This window comes from Halichoerus grypus, chromosome 7 (assembly GCF_964656455.1).
Source record: "Halichoerus grypus chromosome 7, mHalGry1.hap1.1, whole genome shotgun sequence".
NCBI lineage: Eukaryota > Metazoa > Chordata > Mammalia > Carnivora > Phocidae > Halichoerus > Halichoerus grypus.
The window spans coordinates 103,101,349-103,118,842 of NC_135718.1; the positions used below are offsets into that span (position 1 = coordinate 103,101,349).

General features: G+C 38.7%; 1 pseudogene across 1 annotated transcript in view; it reads left to right on the forward strand.

Annotated features, from left to right (window-relative positions):
* Nucleotides 1-17,223, forward strand: part of LOC118523490 (elongation factor 1-alpha 1-like) — a 326,251-nt pseudogene extending 309,028 nt beyond the window's left edge. Inside the window, exon 2 of the transcript XR_013449827.1 lies at nucleotides 17,117-17,223. The product of XR_013449827.1 is annotated as an elongation factor 1-alpha 1-like (transcript). The remainder of the gene's footprint in view (nucleotides 1-17,116) is intronic.
* Nucleotides 17,224-17,494: the final 271 nt, after the last annotated feature.

Below are 17,494 nucleotides of genomic sequence, written 5' to 3' on the forward strand. Positions count from 1 at the left end.
TGAAGGAAAATACAATAGAGATTATAGAGCATGATTTAGAGCTACATGTATAGGGTGATTAGGGACAGCATTTGGGAACCCAAAAGAAGGAAAGAAACAAGTCATGTGGAGGATATTATGGGGGGGTGGGTACATGTATGGTTAAAAAATAGGTCTAAGTCCACAAGGTTTCTCAACCTCAGCACTACTGACAGATACTTCTTTGTGGTGAGGAGTTGTCCTGTATATTGTAGAATTTTTAGCAACAGCCCTAGCCTCTACCCACTAGATGCTATAGCTCCCCCCCTCCAAGCTGTGACAACCAAAAATGTCCCCAGACACTGCCAAACATTCCTGAGGGTAGGGAGTGGGAGCAGTAGAATCACCAAGTTGAAAATCCTTGAGAGTGAATCTAAAGCAGTGATTCTTAAATTTAGGGGATGCAACTGAAGCAGTACTGAGATTAAAACAGCTTTAAATGCATAGCAAAGGAGAAAGACAAAAGATTCATGATCTATCTATTTCAAAAAGCTAGAAAAACAAAGGCATACCAAACCCATATCAAATAAAAGAAAAAAATAGTAAAGATTAAAAACAAAGATCAACAAATATGAATAAAGGTACAATAGAGAAAAGATAAATATACACTAGAGAAAAATCAACAAAGCCAAAACTAGTTCTTTGAAAACTTTAATAAAATTTATATAACCTTATCAAGAAGAATAAAGAAACAAGGCACAAATTATTAGTATCAAGCATGAAAAATGGAAAGCACTACAAATCCTACAAATATTAACGTCATAAGAAGAGGGGTCCCGGGGTGGCTCAGTCGGTTAAGCATCTGCCTTTGGCTCAGGTCATGATTTCAGGGTCCTGGAATTGAGCTCCGCATCGGGGTCCCTGCTCAGGAGAGAGCCTGCTTCTCCCTCTCCTTCTGCCATTCCCCCTGCTTGTGCTCTCTCTCTCTCTCTCTGTCAAATAAATAAATAAAATCTTTTAAAAAATCATAAGATGTTAGGAACAACCTTATGCCAATGAATTTGAAAATTTGGATGATAAGGACAAGTCTTCCATGAAAATCCAGAAAACAAGGGGGTTGCGGGAATGGGCAAAATGGGTAAAGGGGAGTGGAAGACATAGGCTTCCAGTTATGGAGTAAGTCATGAGAACAAAAGACACAGCATAGGGAATGTAGTCAATGATATTGTAATAGCACTGTATGATGGCAGATGGTAGCAGCATAGCATGAACTTGTCAAATCATTATGTGTACACCTGAAACTAATGTAACATTGTGTGTCAACTATACTCAAAAAATTGTTTTAACAAGAAAAGGACAAGTCTTAGAAAAATGCAAAACATCAAAACTGAAACAAAATAAAATAGAAAATCTGAATAGTAACATATATTTAAATAAATTGAATCTATAATTTAAAACCTCTCCACAGGGGGAGACGAACCATGAGAGACTATGTCTGAGAGACAAATTGAGGGTTTTAGAGGGGAGGAGGGTGGGAGGATGGGTTAGCCTGGTGATGGGTATTGAGGAGGGCACATTCTGCATGGAGCACTGGGTGTTATGCACAAACAATGAATAATGGAACACTACATCTAAAACTAATGATGTAACGTATGGTGACTAACATAACATAATAAAATTTTAAAAATTAAAAAAAAAAAACCTCTCCACAAAGAAATTTCCAGGCCTACATATCTACTCCAATAAATTCTTCCAAACATATAAGGATGAAATAATACTAACATACTCAAACTCTTCCAGAGAATAGGAAAAAATAAAAACACTTCTCAACTGATTTTATAAAGCCAGCATAATCTTATTATCAAAAACATGGTAAGGATATCACAAGGGGGAGAGGAAGAAATTAGAATCTTTTCATGAATATCAATTCAAAAACTCTAAACAAAATATGACCAAATTGAATCAAGAGGCATATAAAAAATAATGCATTATCAACAAGTTACATTTATTCCAGAATGCAATGTTTAATATTCAGAACTAGTGTGGTAATATCAATGAATCCATAAAAAGTATGTGATGAAATTCAACACTCACTCATAATTTTTTAAAAATTTCTAAATACTGGGGCACCTGGGTGGCTCAGTCAGTTAAACATCTGCCTTCAGCTCAAGTCATGGTCCCAGGGTCCTGGGACCAAGCCCCTCATCAGGCTCCTGCTCAGCAGAGAGTCTGCTTCTCCCTCTCCCTCTGCCTGCAGCTCCCCCAGCTTGTGTTCCCCAAACCCTCTCTGTCAAAAAATTTTTAGTTTTTAGAAAAAAAATTTTTTCTAAAAACCAAAGAGAAGAGGAATTCCTCAATGTAATTAAGACTACTCAACAAAAATCCTATAGCAAACATAACTCAGAGAGGAAATATTGAAAACTTTGCCCCTGAGATTGGAAATGAGGCAAAGACATGCTTCCAGCATTTCAATGCAGCATTTTACTGGAGGTACTAGCCAATGAAATAAACCAACAAAAATGAATAAAAGGTATTTTTTAAAATAGCCATTAGTCACAAATTATGTTTGGAAAAATCCAAAAGTAACTAGATGTTCAATTAGAATTCCTAGTGAATTTAAACCAACATACAAAAAAAAAATTGTATTTCTACAAACTAGCAAAAATTATAAAAATTGTTTTAAAGTACCACTGGGATGGACTTGTAGCTATGACACCATGAAATAGTCAGTAAATCCTCTCTGAAAAAAAAGGGTAAAACTGGACACATCACTGACTGACCACTAACATATAGACACAAAGGCAACTCCTAGAAAGCCATACTAATAATAAATAAAAATCAATGGCTGCACACAGCAGAGGAGTCAGATTATGAAACCAAATCCAGGGTTTCTACAATATATTATGAAAATGCCTAATTTTCCCATCAAATTTTGTAAGACATAAGTACAAAAAAACATAAAAATATGACCCACACTCAAATAAATAGTTGATAGATGATAGATAGATAGATAGATAATAGGTGATAGATATAGATAGATAGATGATAGATAGATGACAGATCAATCAAAAGGAACTGATTCTGAATGGGCACAGATTTTGCACTTACCAAATACAGATTTCAAATCAACTATAATAAATATGTTCTAAGTGAAATAAGTCAGTCAGAGAAAGACAAACACTATATGATTTCACTCATTTGTGGAATTTAAGAAACAAAACAAACAAGCAAAGGGGGGAAAAAAAGAGAGAGAGAGACAAACCCATAACCAGACTCTTAACTCTAGAGAACACACTGATGGTTACTGGAGGGGAGGTGGGCAGGCGGATGGGTGAAATAGGTGATGGGGATTAAGGGGTACACTTGTGATGAGCGCCTGGTGATTAAGATAACAGCTTTAAATAATAAATGTTCAAAATGTTAAAGGAAACTACATTCAAAAGAAATTATGATGACAATCATTCAGCAAATAGGGAATCTCCACAGAGAAAGTAAAACTGCTGTGTTAGGACACTGAGATGTTAAGTCGTTATTGTAGCGCTACCTAGCCTACCTTGACTGATCAAGTCTTTTTCCCCAGTAGGGGTCCGAACAAAAGCAAGCAATGAAAACTCTTTCCAACTCTGCATTCTAAGCTACCCTCGTTCATTTTTGTTTGGTTGTTTGGTGTTTTATAACAGAACTCTGTCTCACATTTAACTGAAAACTTGTTGGGGCTCCTGGGTGGCTCAGTCAGTTAAGCCTCTGCCTTCAGCTCAGGTCATGGTCCCAGGGTCCTGGGACCAAGCCCCGCATTGAGCTCCCTACTCAGTGGGGAGTCTGCTTCTCCCTCTCCTTCTACCCCCCACCCTGCTCGTGCTCTCTCTCTCCCTCACTCACTCTCTCTTTCCATCTCAAATAAATAAATAAAATCTTAAAAAAAATAAATTAATTGAAAACCTGCTGAAACCCTTAAACATATTCAACAGACTTTTTGAACTATATTATAAATATGCCACAAATTTCTTCTGCTGTGATGTGTCTAGAGCCCAGCTCTAGGGTAAGCCTTCAAATACACAGGCTGTAATATTGGCTCTGTCTCTAGCTGACAAAGTGGCCTTTACCAGGCTCCTCATTTCCCAATCTCCCTTTCCTCATGGTGTGAGGATACCCTGATTAAATTCACAAGATGTGATAGGTCACAATTATAAACCTTGGGAGTAAACAATCCACATCTGCTTAAAATCTTTTAAGTACTGGACTAGTTATTCCCTTCTCCATAAGTTAAAAGAGTTTCAGGAGAAAATATTTGTATTCTAGATCCTTGAGGACATAAAAAACAATAAGAACAAACAAATGGGCTAAAGCTCTTTTTAAATAAAGTTAAAAATATAAGTATATGCATGCATGCAAGCATTTAAATATAATCTAACCTATTGGTATATTTGCTAAGAAAAAGCAAGACACCAAGATTTTCAAGAGCTCTCCACTCGTTCCTGGGATATTCATTCAACATCGAGTACAAAGTTTCTGTGTAAACTTCCTCTGGAATGTAATCTTCAACCTAGAAGCACATAAAACACTGTATGGTACATTTACTATACAAAATTTTTGTAGGAAATGCATGTTTACCTAAGTTGTAAGCGACCCATGTGAATCACACTCATCATCATGTAAATCATGTATCTCCTGTCTTAATTAGAAACACCTCCATCTCTGAATCAAGTTCCTCTCTTTTCAGGCTTCATAAAATAAAGGTGCTTCCATAAAGCTCAGTGTTATGGGCTGAATTGTGTCCCCCAAATTCATACGTTGAAGTCCTAACCCCCAGTACCTCAGAATGTGACGGTATTTGGAGATAGAGCCTTTTAAAAGTAAAGTGGGGCCCTTAGGATAGACCTTATTCCAGTATGACTGCTGTCTTTATGAAAGGAGATTAGGACACAGGCACACCAAGAGGGAAGACCCTGTGAAGGTACAGGGAGAGGACACCATAAACAAGCAAAGGACAGAGGCCTCAGAGGGAACGAACACCTCCACCTCGGATTTCTAGCCTCCAGAACTATGAGAAAATTAATTTCTGTTGTGCAAACCACCCAGTCTGTGGTACTCTGTTATCACAACCCTGGCAAATTAATGCATCTGGTTTCTCTGACATTCTTAAGTATACTGTTATCTCAAAAGATGTCCCCGGATCCCCAAGACGACAATGATCATTAATGTTTCCTTTCTTTTTTTGAATAACATATGCTATACACAAGGCAGGCCAGGCCACATGCCCAGTTCTGGTAATCCTGGCACAGGAAAACTAGTAGAATCAGTAGTTCCTATGATAACACATACTGATGAATTCCCTGGCTCTTCCTGAGCCTATATCAAAACAGGCTGGGTTGAGATCCAAAATTCTTTGTTTCAACTGTTCCCCAGGTTCACTCTGATGATCAAGGAGACACTATATTAAATGACTCAACCAGTCAGGGCAAACAAGGCTATGCAATAACAACACCAAAACATCAAGGGCTTAACACAGTGAGTGCTTATTTCTAGCTCGAAGTTTGCGGCAGGTCCACAAGACTTTGGGGCAATGCCCCCATGCAGGGGCCAACAGGCCAGATTCTTGATGCCTCTGCTATCCTTCACCTGCAACATCTGAACTTGCAGCCTCCCTGGGTGACATAACAGAGAAAAAGAATCCTGGAGGGTCTCACGCTGACGACTGAATGTGTCAACCTAGAAAGAACACGTTAATTTGGCTCACAGCTCGTTGGCCAGAAGTAATCAACTGGCCCCACCTACCTGCAGAGAGATAGGGAAGTGAAACATCCTCCTGTTCCTAGAAGAAGAGAGGAGAAGAGGGTATGGATAAGCTTGAAAAATGTCTGCCAGAATGATTCTCCATTACCTGGAGACTAGACAGAAAATCTAGTTCTGTCACCTAGCAACCCTTGGAAAAACTTCCTATGGTTTTGAAAAACGGAGTCCAAAATCTTTTTTTTTAAGTTTTTAATTCCAATTAGTTAAGATACAGTGTTGTATTTATTTCAGGTGCACAATATAGTGATTCACCACTTGCATACATTACTTAATCCCCATCACCTATTTCCCCCATCCCCCCACCCACCTCCCCTCTGGAAACCATTAGTGTGTTCTCCAGAGTTAAGAGTGTTTCTTGGTTTGTCTTTCTCTCTCTCTCTCTTTCTCTCTCTCTCTTTTTCCTTTTTGCTCATTTGTTTTCTGTCTTAAGTTCCACATATGAGTGAAATCATACAGTATTTGTCTTTCTCTGCAAAGTCCAAAATCTGAGTGGGAGCTTAATGTGCTCACCAAAGCCTTACACTATCTGAAACTACCTCCTTCCCCAGCCTCATCTCCTGCCTCTCTTCCCCACTTCCTGAGCATGCCAGTTTCACTGGATCTTCCTTCTCCCTGAATGTACATGTTAACTCTGGCTGGAACCATTCTGTTCCCTCTGCCTGGAACACTCTTACCTGGTCTCTTATAGCTAATTATGACCCATTGTTTAGATCTCAACAAAAGTATCGCTTTCTAGTCACCCCAAACTAAGCTATGTTTCTCTTTGTTTAATGGTCTTATACACCTCAAATTTCTCTGTTGTAGGATTTCTCGCCCTTCTCGTTGTTCGACTGTTGTTTATAAATATTTCTTTAATATTTTCTTATCCTGCTAAAATATACTTAATGACCATGTCTACCTTTTATTTTGGGAACAGAGCACAGTTCCTGACTCACAATAGATGCTCGATAAATATGGACTTACTGTGTTAGTTTCCTATATCAAATTACCACAAGCTTAGTGCCTGAGAACAGCACAAATTTATTATCTTTTAGTTCTGAAGGTCAGAAGTCTGACATGTGACTCATGGGGCTGAAAAACAGGTGCAGACAGGGCTGCATTCCCACTGAAGGCTCTAGGGGAAAATCTGTTTCTTGCCTTTTCCAGCTTTTATGGGCCATTCGCATCCCTCGGCTTATGGCCCATTCCAGCAATGGCATCAGTGACCTCTGCTTTCACCATCATATAGCCTTCCCTGACTCTGACTATTCTGCTTCCCTCTTTCCTTTATAAGGATTCTTTTGATTAGATTGGGCCCACATGAATGGTTAATCTAGCATATTCTCCCCATCTCAAGGCCCATGTCAGGTGACATATTCACAGATTTGGGGCATTGGGAGGTGGATATCTTTGGAGGTGGAGGAGCATTATTTTGTTCACCATGCTGACTGATTCTTCATGACTTTATCTTTCATGGAGAGGGGCCTTACAATATTGAGACTTGTAAAGCTTTCTTCCCCATCTAAGAAGGCAGCTCCATTCTCCGCAAAAGCCTGCCCACAAGGAAGTTCCTCATCGTCTGGTGAGTACTGATCAGGGGTCTTAAAAGAATCTTAACAGGACCTCTGCTCATTTCCCTCCTATTTCCACGTATATTAAACTACTCGATCCTCCTACAGGTGAGAAAGTGAAAGCATGAGAAAGGTAAGACGTCCCCCCACCTTTGTCCTACAAGTTAGAAGGAGCCAAAAATAAAGCCTCTCACTTTATACCCCAGTGAACACATACTTGTTGAATGTTTGCCATTATACATGCTGGAGTACATATAAGGTCCCTACTCCATGGAGTTATAGGTCCCGCAGGAGCCCTGCTATATGGAAGCCACAGTTCCCACACTCACTTGCCTTCCTGCACAAAGCAGAGAACTCAGATGTGTGAAGAACCAAGCGTGAGACAGGAAGGAGTGGTGATTATTATGTTGAGCTGGAGAGTTTCTGCCTAAAAACATTCAGATTCAAAATTGGTGTACATGACCCTCTGTGGGCCAAAGAAAATGAGCCTGCAGTGTAGATCAGCACCCCACTCATCACCCACAAGGGAACAACCCCAAAGGGAAACAAAAAGATAAAATAATTTTAGCTATCAATTTTGTGTGGAAAATAAAACAGGCTTATGTGAGGGCAAATACCCAATATAAGGAGAAGGATGCGTTAGCTCTTCAGGGAAGATAGCCCATTACAGAGCATCTCTCTGTGTCTCTACCAAAAATCTCCAGTGAGGAACTCAGATATCAGGAGAGGCTTCTTCTCTGACCTGTGGTTATGAAATGAAGCAATCCAAAATTCCACTTTGATGAGGCGAGCTATTAGAATAAGCAGAAAGTTTATCTCTCCTTTGGAAAATCTTACCAAAAATAGTGCTGAAAGAGTTAGGTTTCAACAAGTCTAAGCTGATTCTGAAAAGGGACAATGATCTTAATAAAACATTGGCCTTTCACTTTTCATGCATTCCAGAAACCACATATTCTAGACAATTGGACCATTTGACTATTCTGGGGTTTGTCTAGCACCCAACTTTGCTCCTGGTGAGCAAGTCTCACCATGTTGTTGTTGTTGTTGGGTTTTGGGGTTTGTTTTTGGTGGGTTTTGGGGTTTGTTTGGCTTTTTTTTTTTTTTGGTTTTTGGTTTTTTATTTTTTCTACATTACACTCTTTCCAGTAGAAGGGAGTTCACATCCTGTCTCACAGCTTTTTTTCATGGTCCAAGCTATATCTTTAATGTTTTGTACCTACTCTCGGTGAGATGTTTCACATGTCTGGTCATGACTGGTTGCCAATTGTTTTTGAGAGAATTCTTTTTTGGCTTATGAATCTGGCAATAGACAGTAGAGCTTGCTACAGTGTTCTCTGCATATCAGCAAGAGGCAACCTGTCTGGAAATCAGAAGGTAAAAAAAAAGAAGGACATGAGCTTTAAGATATAAGTGTAAGTATAGGAGTATGTGTTGGTGTCAACATAGGTACAGGGGCAGGTGTAGGTGTTGGGGTGGAAGTAAGTACAGGTGTGGCTCTAAGGTGCAGGTGTAGGTGTAAGTACAAATTATCAGCACAAGCACAGGCTGGTCATGCCTGCTGTGGTTGCAGGGCAGGGGTTCTGTGTGGGCAACTCTCATTTATACCTAATTGACAAAACAGGTAGAAGACCTTTCAGGTCTTCTATGTCTCATTTTGCTCCTAACTGCTCCCTTCAAAGGAAAAGCATGGAAATAGGGAACACTAACTTTAGACAAGTTAATAGGTCTAGAAAAAATTGGGAGGAGAAAATATATTGAAAAGAAAGGGAATCAATTGACTTTGGGTATTCAATGATCCATGATGAGGCTAGTTGAGTTTTAGCTCTGTATGTGTTTTCACAGCTTAGGTCACAGGCCTTAGAGATGATCTTGTTCAGGGAGAGACAATAGATTTCATCTCAATATCACTTCTAGCTACCTAGCAGTGGCTGTTTGAAAAACTAGGAACAAGCTCACAAGAGAAGAAGTCATCTCTGTTATAGGTGTAGGAGGAAGGGTTGACAGTATGCTCCTCACCAGGTATTTCCTTCCCTGTTGTAGTCCAATAACCTCATTTTATAAATTAAAAAGCAAGACTAGGATATCTGGGTGGCTCAGTCTGATAAGCATCTGCCTTCGGCTCAGGTCATGATCCCAGGGTCCTGGGATTGAGTCCCCCATTAGGGACTCCCTCCTTATTCAGCAGGTAGCTTGCTTCTCCCTCTGCCTGCCACTCCCCCTGCTTGTACTCTCTCTCTCTTTCTCTGACAAATAAATAAATAAAATCTTTAAAAAAAAAAAAAAAACAAGAGCCAAGAGAGTTTAAATGATTTGTCCAAGGCCTCCCATCTACGTAGAAGCAGCTCTGGGACTCAGGTGTGCTAACTCTGAAATATTGTTCCTTCCATCACACCATTCTGCCTAGCACCTGACACATGTAGATAAGAGTAATTCACACAGTAGATAAGCTGGGGCTATAACATGAGTAGGCCAAATAAGGGCTTCCCAAAAGATGTGCATGTCCTGATCCCAGAAATCTGTGAATATGTTACTTTGCAGGTGTGATTAAGTTAAGGGTCTTGAGATGGGGAGACTACCCTGCATTATCATAAGGGTCCTTAATAAGAGGGAGGTGGGAGGGTAGGAGTGAGAGAAGGAGATATGATGATAGAAGCAAAGTTGGAGAGATGTATGGCTATGAGCCAAGGAATGCAAATAGCTTCTAGAAGCTAGAAAAGCCAAGGAAATGAATTCTTTCCTAGAGCCTCCAGAAGAAACATAGGCCTACTGGCACCTTGATTTTAGCCCAGTGCAATTGATTTCAGATTTCTGCCCTCCAAAACTGTAAGACAATAAAATTGTTTTGAGGCACTATGTTGTGGTAATTTGTTACAGCAGCAATAGGAAAGTAATACAATTACTTTCTTATATTGATTAAAGCAACAGTTCAATTCAATTCAATAAAGGCTTATTTGCAGCATATCAGACCCAGACAAACCTGATGTCTATGGTATTACAGAGAACTACCAGGAAGTGCTTATACTTAAAAGCTCATGTCCTTTCTTCTCACACACTGGTTTCTAGGCACAGCTTTCCTCTTCCTGATATACAGTTTTTAGTTAATATTAGATTGGGCTACATATGACAGAGAGAGAGAGATTGCATGCACGCGTGTGCAAAAAACCCTGACTTAAACAAGATAGAAATTCATTCCTCTCTCATAGAAAAAGGAATCCAGAAGTAGGAAGTCTAGGGCTGGTATGGCTGCTTTATGAAATCAGGCATTCAGGTTCCTTTTGCCATCTTCATCATGTGGCTTCCACCTAATGGTCCACAATGGCTGCTCAGTCTCCAGCCATCACATCCCCATTTAAGCCACTAGGAAAGAAAGTAGAGAGAGAAGGGTATAATTTCTCCCTAAGGACAGTATCCAGCAGTGGCATACAATATTTACATTGACATTTCATGTGGCCAGAACTTAGTTGCAAGGAGATTGGGAAATATGGTCTTTAACTGGGCAGACCGACACCTCCCCCAAAAATAAAACTGGGGGTTCTATCACTAAGAATAACAGAAGGGATTACTCATGTGGCAGACAACTAGACAACACAGCCACATTACAAAGTAGTTCGGTACATCCCAGAAGCTCTCTGGAGGTACTACGCTGGACATCCCCTCCTTACTTCACTAGGCGAAGACATCTAATAGGTGAGTATCTACTAGAGCATCACTTTTTTATCATTATCAGTTGTTTTTACCTATACTTATACACAAGCCATTAATGTCTCAAGAGTTTCCCATTTGGGATGCCATTTGTTTATTCCTTTCAGAGCTGCAAGCCTATAAACTGTGCTTGACTCACCAGCTGATGGCAAATTGCCTTGCTATAAAGTCTGTTTCTACTACCAACTTTACTATAAATTTCTACTACAAATGATACTTTGGGGACATATTATTTGTGTATTTGACTTACCTGCAGTTTATGTAACTAAATGAGGTTTGCACCTGAAAACTCCCACTGGCCCCCCCTTTCCTGAGTACCCTTTCTGATCCTCCCCAGAAAACCTTCTACCACTCCATTTGCCTGATAACACCCAATGCATCCTTCAAAAGTCTGCTAAACTACAATGTGACTGGCCACAGGAAGGCTGAAATAAAAAGACAAAGAATATCAAGTGTTCCAAGTTCCAAGGAATTGGAACAACCAAAACCCTCATCTACAGCCTGTGGTGCTATAAATTAGTACAACCACTTTGGAAAACTGTTTGGAAGTGTCTACTAAAGCTGAATATACCGTAAGAACCAGCAATTGCACTCTTTAGATATATACTCAACAGAAATGCATACATATTTTCACTAAAGCACATGTACTAGAATTTCATAACCACTATTTGTAACAAAGACTGAAAATGTCCATCAAACAGCAGGAAAGATGAATGAATGAATGAATGATGAATGAATGAATGAATGAATGAATGAATATTCATATCATGGAACATTACACAACAATGAGACTGAATGATCCTCACCTATACCCAAAAACGTAGATGAATCTCACAGCCATAATGTTTGGTAAAGGAAACCAGGCACACAACAGAGCACATGTATGATTTCTGTTACTTACAGCACTGGTTGTAGGCACAAATACTTTATGCTGTTTGAAGTTAAATGGGTGTTAATTTCAGGAGGAGAATAGTAAACAGGAGGGAAAATGAGATGTTTCTGGGTTACTGGTTTATATGATGCATTCAATTTGCCAAAATTCATTAAGCTGTACATTACCATACATGTATACTATGTGGGTATCATATTTAAATGAACCTTTAAAAAGAAACCCAGTTAAAGCATCACCTCAGGTTACCTACCTACCCCCAGGATAAAATTGGCCATTCCCTTCCTTTTTTTTTTTTTTTAAGCCTCTGTTATGCCATCTATAACAACGTCCATCTCCTCTTCCAAACTGTGAACCCCGTGAAGACTGTGGTATTTCTAATTCATCCGAATGCCCAAAACCCAGCACATAATAGTGACTCCAAAATGTCTGTTGAGCAGAATGAATGAATTTCTTCTTTTACAATTAGTTTGTGCATGGTTATTCCAACGAACATTTATTCAACAGGCACTGTGTTTGGTGTTTGGGATAAAAAGATTTCTTAAAAAGACAGAACCTATTCTCAAGAAGTTCATGGTCTAATGAAACAGATAAACAAATTCCATTCAGTCTCAAGAGTTATTTTTAAAAAGGAAAATTCAAGAACTTCCTTTTCCCCTCTTGTAAAACACAAATCACTGCATCTGCTTCCTTCCGTAACTGTGCTCTCTCCTCACTGTTATCCTTGTAATGTAATGAGCTATACTTATAACTCATTTCCTGCACATGAGTATCCATAGCACACCAGATGGGAAAGCTTGTCAATCTGAAAACACTGGTCAAACCATTTCACCACAGAGTCACCGTCATACTGTCCACTCCACTCCAGCTATGATGAGCATACGGACCAGTGGCCATATTACCAACGTCCCACCTTGGCCTCTCCCCAGTCCTATTAGCTTGGCCGATACAGCTCTGATTCTGCCCTTCAAAAGAGATATGTGTCTATCTTCTTTGTTTAGAGCCTTTAAAAAAAAAAAAAGTACCTATTGGCAGGTGAAGACCCATATATAGCCATGAAATAAACACCTTTGCTCTAAAGTCTTTCTCAATTTCCCATTTCAAAGCCTGCACCTTATTGCACGAGGGCCGTCCAGCTCAAAGCCGCACCTCAGACGTTGTTTGCCTGACAAGTCACTGCTGACTCTGGCAGAAAAATCTTTCAAGTACTTAAAACTTAAACATTTCCTCCCACCACACTGCAATAGCTAAGCAGGGTGATAAAATAAATATGGTAATTTTGAAGATCAAAGATGGCCTTCAAAAAGGGCATGTGGTTAATTCCACTTACCATGCTTGATCTGTATTTACCAAAGAAAGTTGGAAATGCTGAGCCTGGCAATGAAGTCTCCTAGCTTGTTACTTTGGTTCTCACTGTTGGATGACAAAAGATGGATAGCTGGGGATAGTAGATCCAGCTGTGGTCCCACCAGGGACAGAAACAGGAAGATATCCAAAGAAATAAGGAAGTATTTAAACAAGGCGCTAGACTGAGACGCCACCTGTGGAAAAGAAACTTCAGAGCAGGACTCACTGGTGGGTCAGGAACTCAGCTGTGAGAAATCGGGGGGTGCAGGGAAAATAACAATCCACAGAAATTATTAAAGTCATCATGTGAGCAAGAAGGTGGCTGCAAGGAAAGCTGTGAGGCAACACTTGACACTGTGGCTCAAGCAAAGGGGGCTCTCCACACAGTTGCTGTGATGGGCAATGGGCAAGGGACAAAGAACTCCCTGCAGGACAGCAACCCTGGGACTACAAGGACATGAGGAAACTAGGTGTATTAGAACCCATCTCAGAGAGCTTACTGAACGTAGTTACAAGGAATAATTTAATCACTTCTCGAAAAGGCGGAAACGGGAGGTGAAATCCCTTCAAAAGCATGCTTGAATAACATCAGATGTGCATCAAACAGCCTTTTAAGAAAGGTGGATCCAGTTAACTGCAGAGTTTTGATCTGTTGATTGGATCTGCCCGTTTGCACCAGAGCAGAATTGCTCAGGACAATGAGGAAGAAACAGAGCTCTGCTGCAGGGGCCCAGCCTCTCTGCCCCTTTCCCCCACATCGTTGAACCTCCCCTCTTCCTCGAGAAGAGAACAAAAGTCTTACAGAATGCTGGGCACCACATTCTTAGCCTGTTGGGGACAACCACATATCAGTCTGGCCCTATTCAGAACAAGAGTTTGTAACTACTCTGAAAGGATGATTTGGTAATAAATAATGGACATATTCAAGTCCATAGCCTTTAATTCAGAAATTTAATTTCTAGGGATCAGACCCCAGAAACACTCATAAATATGTACAAAGATGTCTGTATGAGTTTTAGTGCAGCATTGTGTATAATAAGGAAAGAATAAGAATAATCTAAATGTCCATCTATAGGGGATTAGTTAAATTATACTAGATCTATATTTTACATCTAAGAAGAATAAAGTAGATATATATCCTACTGATATGGAAGGAGGTACATACCACATTGCTCAGAGAAATGAAGATAGAAAAAAAACATAAATTTTATCATCTCATTTTTGTTATAATTTTTTTCCATTTTTAAATAGATTTATAAATGTACATATATGCTGTGGTATAGATAGATGTAGATAGATATACACACACATTTATATATACACACATATATTTGTACATTCAAACATATGTATACATATTATTTATATATACATACATGGAAAAACTGTGAAAAGAAACTCACACCAAACAATAAACAGCAGTTAACTCTAGGGGACTGGGATGGGGGAAAAGGGACTTTTATTTATTTATTTTTGCTGTATTACCTCTGTATTATCTGAATTTTTTAAATAGTTTGAGTTGTGTTTTTCTAATTTTAGAAAACAATAAAGATATTTTAAAGAAGTTAAAAACCACGTTACTTTTATGTTGGTATCAATCAGGATTGCATTATAACCAAACTAATTATATCACCTTAAAGTACAACAAAAGAGCATAAAGCATTCTTTGTTCTCTCCCACCCTACAACAATTATAGGGAAATGGAAGCACTGATCACTACTCATATCACAACCTTTTCAAAGGGATCCACATTTCACATCAAACAAACAGGGCTGGAGCCAGGTTTGCAGGGCTCAAAGCTTACTCAATGGAGGCCTCTTTGAAGAAAAAGAAAGCATATGAAAATATGAAGATAAAATCAGGTAAAAAGGTGACTATTTATTTTGGAAAAGAAAAGAAATCAAGAAAAATAAGTTAAAAAAGGCTGACAAATGCAATCACATAATCCAGAAATAAAACTTTTTGTTTATTAGGACATGTCTATAATACTATTTTCTTACACTCTCTTAATGTATTCTCCTACCTTTTCTAAGTGGTTACTCTTTTTATTTAGGACTTTCTTTTTTCTTAATTTTTTAATTGAAATATAATTGACATACATTATATTTGTTTCAGGTGTACAACATAATAATTTGATATATACTGCAAAACGATCACCACAATAACTCTATTTAACATCTATCACCACACATTGGTAATTTTTTTTCTTGTGATGAAAACTTTTTTTAAGATTTTATTTAAATTCCAGTTCATTAACATAATTGTACTATTAGTTTCAAGTGTACAATATAGTGATTCAACAATTCTGTACATTACTCAGTGCTCATCAAGACAAGTGCACTCCTTAATCCCCATCACCCATTTCACCCATCCCCCCATCCATCTCCCATCTGGTGACCATCAGTCTGTTCTCTATAGTAAAGAGTCTGTTTCTTGGTTGGCTTCTGTCTCCGCACCCCCTTCCCTTTGTTTATTTGTTTTGTTTCTTAAATTCCACATATGAGTGAAATCATATGGTATTTGTCTTTCTCTGACTAACTTATTTTGTGATGAGAATTTTTAAGATCTATTCCCTCAGCAATTTCCAAATATACAATACAGTATTATTAACTATAGTCACCATGCTGTACATTATGTCCCAGGACTTATTTATTTTATAACTGGAAGTTTGTACCTTTTGGCCATCTTCACCTATTTCACCCAAACCCCAACTGCCATCTCTGGCAACCATCAATCTGTTCTCTGTATTTATGAGTTCAGAGGGGTTTTTGTTTGTTTTTGTTTTTTATCCTATACATAAGTAAGATCCTACAGTATTTGTCTTTGACTTATTTTACTTGGCATAATGTTGTCAAGGTCCATTTATGTTATTACAAATGGCAGGATTTCGTTCTTTTTTATGGCTGAATAATATTCCTCTGTGTGTGTGTGTGTGTGTGTGTGTGTGTGTGTGTGTGTATTACATTTTCTTTATTCATCCATCAATGGACACTTAGGGTACTTCCATGTCTTAGCTATTGTACATAATGCTGCAAAGAACATGGGAGTACAGATATCTTTTCGAATAAGTGTTTTTGTTTTCTTTGAAAAAATACCCAGAAGTGGAATAACTGGATCATATGGTGATTCTATTTTTAATTTTTTGAGGAGCTTTCATACTTTTTTCTACAGTGGCTGCACCAATTTACAATCCCACCAACAGTGCACAAGGGTTCCCTTTTCTCCACATCCTCACCAACACTTGATATTTCTTATCTTTTTTGGTAATAGCAATTCTACCAGATGTGAGATGGTATCTCCTTGTGATTTTGATTTCTATTTTCCTAATGATTTGTGATGTTGTGCACCTTTTAATGTACCTGTTGGCCACCTGCAAATCTTCCTTGGAAAATGGTTTATTCAAATCCTCTGCCCAACAACTCTACTGAGTTGTATTATTTCTTTATATATTTTGGATATTAACTCCCTATTAGATATATGATTTGCAAACATTTTCTCCCATTAGGTAGGTTGCCTTTTCATTTTGTTAATGGTTTCCTTTATTGTGCCTTTTAGTTTGGTGTGGTCCCACTTGTTTATTTTTGCTTCTGTTGCCTTTCCTTTGGTGTCAAATTAAAAAAAAAAAAAATCAAGGACCAAGACCAACACTTGTTATCTTTTGTTATGCAGTTCTAACAGGTGTGAAGTGATATCTCATTGTAGTTTTTTTTTCTCATTAAGCTTCTGTTTTAATGGGTCTCAAATTCTGTGACAGATTTTTGGTCAAGTTGTTTCCATTAAAAAGTATTAACTAAAAACTAATAACTTAAAACTCACACACACACACACACACACACACACACACAGGTCCACAAAACATTCTCTTCTCCTTCTGAAGGTTTTACTATGCATTGTTACCATTAACCAGTCTTTTACTAGTAAACTTAAATGGCCAATTGACACAAACAATTCTGAGACTGTTCTTCCACCACTGATTAAGACTGGTGTGGCAGGTATTGGGGATAATATCATTTAGCCTTCTGAACTTTCTGGGCAGACCTGGTGCTTTCTTGTCCATTGCTCTGATGACATCCACAGCAACTATCTGTCTCATGTCACAAACAGCAAAATGGCTCTGGATACAGATAGGCTTGCCAGAAGCTATCTCAATGATGGCAGCATCACCGGATTTCAAGAATGTGGGGCCACCTTCCAGCTTTTTTCCAGAATGATGATCAATCTCCTTCAGCTCAGCAAACTTGCAAGCAATGTGAGC